A 12101-nucleotide genomic window follows, 5' to 3' on the forward strand; every position below is an offset into this window, starting at 1 on the left:
ATATATATATATATATATATATATATATATATATATATATATATATATATATATATATATATATATATATAAATAAAATAAATACTTGAATTTCAGTTTTCATTTATTTACACATATACACACACATAACACTCATCTACTCATTGTTGAGTTAAGGGTTGAATTGTCCATCCTTGTTCTATTCTCTGTCACTATTTTTATAACCATGCTGAACACCCTCTCTGATGATGCATTGCTGTGTGGCACGCACAAAAGTGCTTTCATCAAATGCACGAGAGTCTGGAATTTTCCATCCCTCCCGAGCATGGCCAAAAACCGGTCAATCTTTGCTTCCTGAGGAAGATCTTCACTGCCAAGCACTTGGTATTCCACTACTTCTTCCCGGAGGCTATCTAGGTCCAATCGCAGCTGCGGCTTGGAACTTATAAGCGTGTTTCTTCATCTTACTCGTCGTCGGCGTCGCCATGGCTGTATCTTCCGCGTTCTTCTGCTTCGTCTCCTTGTTGTGTGCGCAGTTGTGCACTGCACTCTCTAAAAGCCCTGGATGTTATTGTCACATATGCATGTACAGTAGATGGCAGTATTGCCCTGTTTAAAGAGTGTCACAACATTGCTGTTTACGGCAGACGAACTGCTTTACGGTACACGAAAACGTGACTGCTGTTGTTTTGTGTTGTTACCGCGCTGGGAGGACGTGAATGAAACTACCTAACAATAAACCCACATAAGAAACCAAGAACTCGCCCTCGATCATTCTACAGTTATAACGTGATTGGTCAGGCATGCTGTTTATATCGTGGGAAAGCAGACGTGAATACAGGCTGTCCTCACTCAGATCAGCCTGAATTTCGGGAGATTTTCGGGAGAAAATTTGTCCCGGGAGGTTTTCGGGAGAGGCGCTGAATTTCGGGAGTCTCCTGGAAAATCCAGGAGGCTTGGCAAGTATGCCTAAACTACACATACAAAATGGCTAATAATGCCTGAAATAAGGCATTCTTGTGAGAACAAATGCTTTTTTAAGGCTTGCAAACACAAAAAGTATTTGTTTTCCTCAATATGACAGTAAAGTTCTTAAAATCCTGAGATAATGCGAAATAAGCAAAAACAATGTATTCCATCATAATTCCTACACCAAATAAGCAAAATGTCTAAAAATGCCTGTAATATTGAATCTGTGTGAGTTTTACTAAAATCAGTTGTTTTGGTAAGGTTTACAAATACAAAAATTAGGTTTTACTCTTTATGACTGTTATTTAAACATAACTCCATCCATCCAGCCATCCATTTTCTTCCGCTTATCCGAGGTCGGGTCGCGGGGGCTGCAGCCTAAGCAGGGAAGCCCAGACTTTCCTCTCCCCAGCCACTTCGTCCAGCTCCTCCCGGGGGATCCTGGGGCGTTCCCAGGCCAGCCGGGAGAGATAAGCTTCCCGTTTCCTGGGTCTTCTTGGGCCTCCTACCGGTCGGACGTGCCCGAAACACCTCCCTAGGGAGGCGTTCGGGTGGCATCCTGACCAGATGCCCGAACCACCTCATCTGGCTCCTCTCGAAATGGAAGAGCAATGGCTTTAGTTTGAGCTCCTCCCGGATGACAGAGATTCTCACCCTATCTCTAAGGGAGAGCCCCGCCACCCAGCGGAGGAAACTCATTTCGGCCGCTTGTACCCGTGATTTTGTCCTTTTGGCCATGACACAAAGCTCATGACCATAGGTGAGGATGGGAACGTAGATCAACCGGTAAATCGAGAGCTTTGCCTTCCGGCTCAGCTCCTTCTTCACCACAACGGATCAATACAGCGTCCGCATTACTGAAGACGCCGCACCGTTCCGCCTGTCGATCTCACGATCCACTCTTCCCTCACTCGTGAACAAGACTCTGAGGTCCTTGAACTCCTCCACTTGGGGCAAGATCTCCTCCCCAACCCGGAGATGGCACTCCACCCTTTTCCGGGCGAGAACCATGGACTCGGACTTGGAGGTGCTGATTCACATCCCAGTCACTTCACACTCGTCTGCGAACCGATCCAGTGAGGGCTGAAGATCTTGGCCAGATGAAGCCATCAGGACCACATCATCTGCAAATAGCAGAGACCTAATCCTGCAGACACCAAACCGGATCCCCTCAACGCCCTGACTGCGCCTAGAAATTCTGTCCATAAAGGTTATGAACAGAATCGGTGACAAAGGGCAGCCTTGGCGGAGTCCAACCCTCACTGGAAACGGGTCCGACTTACTGCCGGCAATGCGGACCAAGCTCTGACTCTTGCAAAGGGAGCGAACCGCCACAATAAGACAGTCCGTTACACCATACTCTCTAAGCACTCCCCACAGGACTTCCAGGGGTAAATGGTCGAATGCCTTCTCCAAGTCCATAAAGCACATGTAGACTGGTTGGGCAAACTCCCATGCACCCTCAAGGACCCTGCCGAGAGTATAAAGCTGGTCCGCAGTTCCACGACCAGGACGTAAACCATACTGTTCCTCCTGAATCCGAGGTTCGACTATCCGGCGTAGCCTCTTCTCCAGTACACATGAATAGACCTTACCGGGAAGACTGAGGAGTGTGATCTCACGATAGTTGAAACACACCCTCTGGTTCCCCTTCTTAAAGAGAGGAACCACCACCCCGGTCTCCCAATCCAGAAGTACCGCCCCCGATGTCCACGCGATGTTGCAGAGTCTTGTCAACCAAGACAGCCCCACAGCATCCAGAGCCTTAAGGAACTCCGGACGGATCTCATCCACCCCCAGGGCGTTGCCATTGAGGAGCTTTTTAACTACCTTGGCATCCTCAGCCCCAGAAATAGGAGAGCCCACCACAGATTCCCCAGGCACTGCTTCCTCATAGGAAGACATGTTGGTGGGATTAAGGAGGTCTTCGAAGTATTCCCTCCACCGATCAATAACAGCTGCAGTAGAGGTCAGCAGCGCACCATCCTCACCATACACGGTGTTACAGTGCACTGCTGCCCCCCCTTGAGCCGGCGGATGGTGGTCCAGAATCGCTTCGAAGCCGTCTGGAAGTCGTTTTCCATGGCTTCTCCAAACTCCTCCCATGTCCGAGTTTTTGCCTCTGCGACCGCTGAAGCCGCACTTCGCTTGGCCTGTCGGCTGCCTCTGGAGTCCCATGAGCCAAAAGGACCCGATAGGCTCTTTCTTCAGCTTGACGGCATCCCTCACTGCTGGTGTCCACCAGCGGGTTCTAGGATTACCGCCACGACAGGCACCAAACTCCTTGCGGCCACAGCTCCAATCAGCCGGCTCGACAAGAGAGACATGGAACATGGTCCACTCAGACTCAATGTCCAGCGCCTCCCTCGTGACATGTTCAAAGTTCTTCCGGAGGCGTTCCCAGCAAACCCTCACAATGCGTTTGGGCCTGCCAGGTCTGTCAGGCATCCTCCCCCACCATCGCAGCCAACTCACCACCAGGTGGTGATCGGTAGAAAGCTCCGCCCCTCTCTTCACCCGAGTGTCCAAAACATGAGACCGCAAATCCGATGACACAACTACAAAATCGATCATGGAACTGCGGCCTAGGGTGTCCTGGTGCCAAGTGCACATATGGACACCCTTATGTTTGAACTTGGTGTTTGTTATTGACAATCTGTGACGAGCACAAAAGTCCAATAACAAAACACCACTCGGGTTCAGATCCGGGCGGCCAGTCTTCCCAATCACGCCTCTCCAGGTTTCACTGTTGTTGCCAAGATGAGCGTTGAAGGCCCCCAGTAGAACGAGGGAATCACCCGGTGGAGCACTTTCCAGTACTCCCTCGAGTGAATCCAAAAAGGGTGGGTACTCTGAGCTGCCGTTTGGCACGTAAGGCCAAACAACAGTCAGGACCTGTCCCCCCACCCGAAGGCGGAGGAAAGCTACCCACTGGTCCACTGGGTTGAACTCCAATGTGCAGGCTTTGAGCCGGGGAGCAACAAGAATTGCCACCCGAGCCCGTCGCCTCTCAACGCAAGCATTATAACTCCAAAACAACAAATGCTAATAATGCTTGGAAAAATGTATCTTTGTTAGTTTTACTAGAATAATAATCTTTTGTAAGGTTTGCAGACACAAGTTGTTGTTTTTTTACTCAATATGACAGTATAACTGTCATACTAAATATGAAAGTTGTATAAACATATCTCCAAAACCAAACATGCAATCCATCTAAAGATGCCTGTAATATTGAATCTATGAAAAATAGTTTTTTTTACTCAATATGACAGTATAACTGTCATACTAAATCCATCCATTTTCTTCCGCTTATCCGAGGTCGGGTTGCGGGGGCAGCAGCCTAAGCAGAGAAGCCCAGACTTCCCTCTCCCCAGCCACTTTGTCCAGCTCTTCTCGGGGGATCCCGAGGCGTTCCCAGGCCCGCCTGAGACATAGTCTTCCCAATGTGTCCTGGGTCTTCCCCGTGGCCTCCTGCCGATCGGACTTGCCCTAACGAAAAAAGCAATAAAAATGTATTCAAACATGTGAAATGTCTAAAAATGCCTGTAATATTGAATCTATGTGAGTTTTACTAGAATCAGTTGTTTTTGTAAGGTTTGCAAATACAAAAATTTGGTTTTACACATAACAGTATAACTGCCACATTCAATATGACAGTTATTTAAACATATTTCCTAAACCACACATGAAAAATGTCTAATAATGCCTGGAAAAAATCTTTTTGTGAGTTTTACTGGAAAAACATAGTTTGTAATGTTTGTAAAGACACAAGTTAGTTTTACTCAAGTGACAGTATAACTGTCATAATACATATGAAAGTTATATAAACATAATTCCAAAACCAAACATGCATTATGTCTAAAAATACCTGTAAAATTGTATCCATGTAAGTTTTACTAGAATCATTTTTTTGCGATGAGGTGGCGACTTGTCCGGGGTGTACACCGCCTTCCGCCCGATTGTAGCTGAGATAGGCTCCAGCGCCCCCTGCCACCCCAAAAGGGAATAAGCGGTAGAAAATGGATGGATGGGCATTTGTTGTTGTCGTTACTAAATCCCTCCATTTTCTTCCGCTTAACGGAGGTCGGGTTGCGGGGGCAGCAGCCTAAACAGAGAAGCCCAGACTTCCCTCTCCCCAGCCACTTCTTCCAGCTCTTCTCGGGGGATCCTGAGGCGTTCCCAGGCCAGCCGGGAGACATAATCTTCCCAATGTGTCCTGGGTCTTCCCCGTGGCCTCCTGCCGGTCGGACTTGCCCTAAACACCTCCCTCGGGAGGCGTTCGGGTGGCATCCTGAGCACATGCCCGAACCACCTCACCTGGCTCCTCTCAATGTGGAGGAGCAGCGCTTTACTCTGAGTTCCTCCCGGATGACAGAGCTTCTTATCCTATCTCTAAGGGAGAGACCCGCCACCCGGCGGAGGAAACTCAATTTGGCCGCTTGTCTTTGATCTTGTCTTTTCGGTCATAACCATGACCATGGGTGCAGGATGGGAATGTAGATCGACCGGTAAATATAGAGCTTTTAATTCTGGCTCAGCTCCTTCTTCACCACAATGGATCGATATAGCGTCCTCATTACTGAAGACGCCGCACCAATCCGCCTGTGGATCTCATGATCCACTCTTCCCTCACTCGTGAACAAGACTCCTAGGTACTTGAACTCCTCCACTTGGGGCCATCTAGTATGTGCCATCGCCTCCTCAACCTGGAAATGGCACCCCACCCTTTACCGGGCGAGAACCATGGACTCGGACTTGGAGGTGCTGATTCTCATCCCAGTCGCTTCATACTCGGCCATCCAATGAGAGCTGGAGATCCTGGCCAGTTGAAGCCATCAGGACCACATCAACTGCAAAAAGCAGAGACATAATCCTGCAACCACCAAACCGGATCCCCTCAACGCCATGACTGCAATTCTGTCCATAAAAGTTAACAACAGAATCGGTGACAAAGGGCAGCCTTGGCGGACCAAGGCTGCCCTACACTGATCATACAGGGAGCGACCCGCCACAATCAGACAGTCCGATACCCCATACTCTTGTCTTTGAGCCGGGGGGACAACAAGAATTGCCACCCCAGCCTCTCATTGCTTGCAACGCCATAGTGGAAGAGAGTCCAGCCCCTCTCGAGAGAACAGGTTCCTGTGCGTCGAAGTGAGTCCAACTATATCTAGCCGGAACTTCTCCACCTCGCACACCAGCTCAGGCTCCTTCCCTCCCAGCGAGGTGACATTTCACGTCAGAAGAGCTAGCTTATGTAGCCGATGATCGGACCGCCAAGTGCCCTGCCTTCGGCTGCCGCTCAGCTCACACTGCACCCGACCTCTATAACCCAGCCCATGAGTGGTGAGCCCATTGGAGGAGGGAACCACGTTGCTTCATTGAGCTGAGCCAGCCAACAGGCGCTCGCCATCGTGCACCACCTCTGGGCCTGGCTCCACAGGGGAGCCACGGTGACCCGCGTCCGGGCGAGGAAAAATCTAGGACCTCAATTTATGCTTTTCGTAAAGGTCTTTGAGCTGCTCTTTGTCTGATCCCTCACCTAGGACCTATTTGTCTTGGGAGAGCCTGTGAGGGGGCATAGAAGCCCACAGACAGCATAGCTCCTAGGATCAGTGGGCCCCGCAAACTCCTCTACCACGATAAGGTGGCGGCTCAGAAAGGAGGTTATATAAACATAACTCCAAAACCAAACATGCATTATGTCTAAAAATGCCTACAATATTGTATCTGTGTGACTTTTACTAGAATGGGTTGTTTTTGTAAGGTTTGTAAATACAAACATTTGGTTTTACTCACTATGGTAAATGGGCTATACTTGTATAGCGCTTTTCTACCTTCAAGGTACACAAAGTGCTTTGACACTATTTTTACATTCATCCATTCACACACACATTCACACACTGACGCCTTCCCCATGTATACTGTCTCTGTCTCTGTATCTGACAGTTATTTAAACATAATTCCGAAACCACACATGCAAAATGGCTAATAAGAGAAATGTATCTTTGTGAGTTTTACTGGAAAAAAATATTTTGTAAGGTTTGCAAAGACACAAGTCTTTTTTTTTTTTTTTTACTTAATATGACAGTATAACTGTCATACTAAATATGAAAAGTTATAAACCTAACTCCAAAACCAAACCTGCATTATGTCTAAACATGCCTGTAATATTGTATCTTTGTGAATTTTACTAGAATCAGGAGGTTTTAAGGTTTAAAAATACAAAAATTAGGTTTTACTCATAATGACAGTATAACTGCCACACGCAATATGACAGTTATTTAAAAACTCCTAATCCACACAAGCAAAATGGCTATTGATGCCTGAAATAATGCATCCTTAGGAGTTTTCCTCGAAATATATGCTTTTTTAAATCTTGCAAACACAAAAAGTAGTTTTTTACTCAATATGACAGTAATGTTCTTAAAATCCTGAGATAATACGAAAAAAGCAAAAAAAAATGTATTCCAACATAATTCCTAAACCAAACATGCAAAATGTGTAAAAATGCCTGTAATATTGAATCAATGTATGTTTTACTAGAATCAGTTGTGTTTGAAAGGTTTGCAATTAGAAAATTTAGGTTTTTTTCACCATGACAATGTACACTCAATATGACAGTAAATTAAACATAACTCCTAAACTACACATAAAAATGAGCTAATATTGCCTGAAATAATGCATTCTTGTGAGTTTTACTCGAAACATATGCTTTTTTAAAGCTTGCAAACACAAAAAGTAGTTTTTTACTCAATATGACAGTAATGTTCTTAAAATTCTGAGATAATGCGAAAAAAGCAATAAATGTATTCCAACATAATTCCTAAACCAACAATGCAAAATGTCTAAAAATGTCTGTAATATTATATACATGTGAGTTTTACTAGAATCAGTTGTTTTAGTAAGGTTTGCAAAAACAAAAATTAGGTTTTACTTTTTAGGAAAGTAAACTGTCACACTCAATATGACAGTTTTTTAATCATAACTCCTAAACTACTCATGCAAAATGGCTAATAATGTTTGAAATAATGGATCCTTGGGAGTTTTCCTTGAAACATATGCTTTCTTAAGGCTTGCAAACACAAAAAGTATTTTTTTTACTCAATGTGACAGTAATGTTCTTAAAATTCTGAGATAATGCGAAAAAAGCAATAAAAATTTATTCCAACATAATTCCTAAACCAATAATGCAAAATGTCTAAAAATGCCAGTAATATTATATCCTTGTGAGTTTCACTAGAATCAGTTGTTTTAGTAAGGTTTGCAAAAGCAAAAATTAGGTTTTACTCTTTATGAAAGTAAACTGTCACACTCAATATGACAATTTTTTATTCATAACTCCTAAACCACTCATGCAAAATGGCTAATGATGTTTGAAATAATGGATCCTTGGGAGTTTTCCTCGAACCATATGCTTTCTTAAGGCTTGCAAACACAAAAAGTATTTTTTTACTCAATATGACAGTAATGTTCTTAAAATCCTGAGATAATGCGAAAAAAGCAATAAAAATGTATTCAATCATAATTTCTAAACTAAACATGCAAAATGTGTAAAAATGCCTGTATTATTGAATCCATGTGAGTTTTACTAGAATCAGTTGTTTTAGTGAAGTTCGCAAAAACAAAAATTAGGTTTTACTCTTTATGAAAGTAAACTGTCACACTCAATATGACAGTTTTTTAATCATAAGTCCTAAACTACTCATGCAAAATGGCTAATGATGTTTGAAATAATGGATTATTGGGAGTTTTCCTCGAAACATATGCTTTCTTAAGGCTTGCAAACACAAAAAGTAGTTTTTTTTACTCAATATGACAGTAATGTTCTTAAAATTCTGAGATAATGCGAAAAAAGCAATAAAAATGTATTCCAACATAATTCCTAAACCAACAATGCAAAATGTCTAAAAATGCCAGTAATATTAAATCCATGTGAGTTTCACTAGAATCAGTTGTTTTAGTAAGGTTTGCAAAAGCAAAAATTAGGTTTTACTCTTTATGAAAGCAAACTGTCACACTCAATATGACAATTTTTAAATCATAACTCCTAAACCACTCATGCAAAATGGCTAATAATGTTTAAAATAATGGATCCTTGGGAGTTTTCCTCGAAACATATGCTTTCTTAAGGCTTGCAAACACAAAAAGTATTTTTTACTCAATATGACAGTAATGTTCTTAAAATCCTGAGATAATGCGAAAAAAGCAATAAAAATGTATTCAATCATAATTTCTAAACTAAACATGCAAAATGTGTAAAAATGCCTGTATTATTGAATCCATGTGAGTTTTACTAGAATCAGTTGTTTTAGTGAAGTTTGCAAAAACAAAAATTAGGTTTTACTCTTTATGAAAGTAAACTGTCACACTCAATATGACTGTTTTTAATCATAACTCCTAAACTACTCATGCAAAATGGCTAATAATGTTTGAAATAATGGATTCTTGGGAGTTTTCCTCGAAACATATGCTTTCTTAAGCCTTGCAAACACAAAAAGTATTTTTTTTACTCAACTTGACAGTACTGTTCTTAAAATCCTGAGATAATGCGAAAAAAGCCATAAAAATGTATTCAATCATAATTTCTAAACTAAACATGCAAAATGTGTAAAAATGCCTGCATTATTGAATCCTTGTGAGTTTTACTAGAATCAGTTGTTTTGTGAAATTTGCAAAAAAAAAAAAGGTTTTACTCTTTATGAAAGTAAACTGTCACACTCAATATGACAGTTTTTTAATCATAACTCCTAAACTACTCATGCAAAATGGCTAATAATGTTTGAAATAATGGATCCTTGGGAGTTTTCCTCGAAACATATGCTTTCTTAAGGCTTGCAAACACAAAAAGTAGTTTTTTACTCAATATGACAGTAATGTTCTTAAAATTCTGAGATAATGCAAAAAAAAGCAATAAATGTATTCCAACATAATTCCTAAACCAACAATGCAAAATGTCTAAAAATGTCTGTAATATTATATCCATGTAAGTTTCACTAGAATCAGTTGTTTTAGTAAGGTTTGCAAAAACAAAAATTAGGTTTTACTCTTTAGGAAAGTAAACTGTCACACTCAATATGACAGTTTCTTTAATCATAACTCCTAAACTACTCATGCAAAATGGCTAATAATGTTTGAAATAATGGATCTTTGGGAGTTTTCCTCGAAACATATGCTTTCTTAAGGCTTGCAAACACAAAAAGTATTTTTTTTTACTCAATATGACAGTAATGTTCTTAAAATTCTGAGATAATGCGAAAAAAGCAATAAAAATGTATTCCAACATAATTCCTAAACCAACAATGCAAAATGTCTAAAAATGCCAGTAATATTAAATCCATGTGAGTTTCACTAGAAACAGTTGTTTTAGTAAGGTTGCAAAAGCAAAAATTTGGTTTTACTCTTTATGAAAGTAAACTGTCACACTCAATATGACAATTTTTTAATCATAACTCCTAAACCACTCATGCAAAACGGCTAATGATGTTTGAAATAATGGATCCTTGGGAGTTTTCCTCGAAACATATGCTTTCTTAAGGCTTGCAAACACAAAAAGTATTTTTTTACTCAATATGACAGTAATGTTCTTAAAATCCTGAGATAATGCGAAAAAAGCAATAAAAATGTATTCAATCATAATTTCTAAACTAAACATGCAAAATGTGTAAAAATGCCTGTATTATTGAATCCATGTGAGTTTTACTAGAATCAGTTGTTTTAGTGAAGTTCGGAAACACAAAAATTAGGTTTTACTCTTTATGAAAGTAAACGTCACACTCAGTTCTTTAATCATAACTCCTAAACCACTCATGCAAAATGGCTAATAATGTTTGAAATAATGGATCCTTGGGAGTTTTCCTCGAAACATATGCTTTCTTAAGGCTTGCAAACACAAAAAGTATTTTTTTACTCAATATGACAGTAATGTTCTTAAAATCCTGAGATAATGCGAAAAAAGCCATAAAAATGTATTCAATCATAATTTCTAAACTAAACATGCAAAATGTGTAAAAATGCCTGTAATATTGAATCCATGTGAGTTTTACTAGATTAGGTTGTGTTTGAAATTTTTGCAAATACAAAAATTAGGTTTTTTTCACCATGACAATGTACACTCAATATGACAGCAAATTAAACATAACTCCTAAACTACACTTAAAAATGAGCTAATATTGCCTGAAATAATGCATCCTTGTGAGTTTTACTCGAAACATATGTTTTTTAAGGCTTGCAAACACAAAATGTAGTTTTTTACTCAATATGACAGTAATGTTCTTAAAATCCTGAGATAATGCGAAAAAAGCCATAAAAATGTATTTAATCATAATTTCTAAACTAAACATGCAAAATGTGTAAAAATGCCTGTATTATTGAATCCATGTGAGTTTTACTAGAATCAGTTGTTTTAGTGAAGTTTGCAAAAACAAAAATTAGGTTTTACTCTTTATGAAAGTAAACTGTCACACTCAATATGACAGTTTTTTAATCATAACTCCTAAACTACTCATGCAAAATGGCTAATAATGTTTGAAATAATGGATTCTTGGGAGTTTTCCTCGAAACATATGCTTTCTTAAGCCTTGCAAACACAAAAAGTATTTTTTTTTACACAATATGACAGTAATGTTCTTAAAATCCTGAGATAATGCGAAAAAAGCCATAAAAATGTATTCAATCATAATTTCTAAACTAAACATGCAAAATGTGTAAAAATGCCTGGATTATTGAATCCTTGTGAGTTTTACTAGAATCAGTTGTTTTGTGAAGTTTGCAAAAAAAAAAAGGTTTTACTCTTTATGAAAGTAAACTGTCACACTCAATATGACTGTTTTTTAAACATAACTCCTAAACTACTTATGCAAAATGGCTAATATTGTTTGAAATAATGGATCCTTGGGAGTTTTCCTCGAAACATATGCTTTCTTAAGGCTTGCAAACACAAAAAGTATTTATTTACTCAATATGACAGTAATGTTCTTAAAATCCTGAGATAATGCGAAAAAAGCCATAAAAATGTATTCAGTCATAATTTCTTAACTAAACATACAAAATAAGTAAAAATGCCTGTATTATTGAATCCATGTGAGTTTAACTAGAATCAGTGGTTTTAGTAAGGTTTGCAAAAACAAAAATTAGGTTTTACTCTTTATGAA

The sequence above is a fragment of the Nerophis lumbriciformis genome, linkage group LG28 (genome assembly GCF_033978685.3).
Source record: "Nerophis lumbriciformis linkage group LG28, RoL_Nlum_v2.1, whole genome shotgun sequence".
Taxonomy (NCBI): domain Eukaryota; kingdom Metazoa; phylum Chordata; class Actinopteri; order Syngnathiformes; family Syngnathidae; genus Nerophis; species Nerophis lumbriciformis.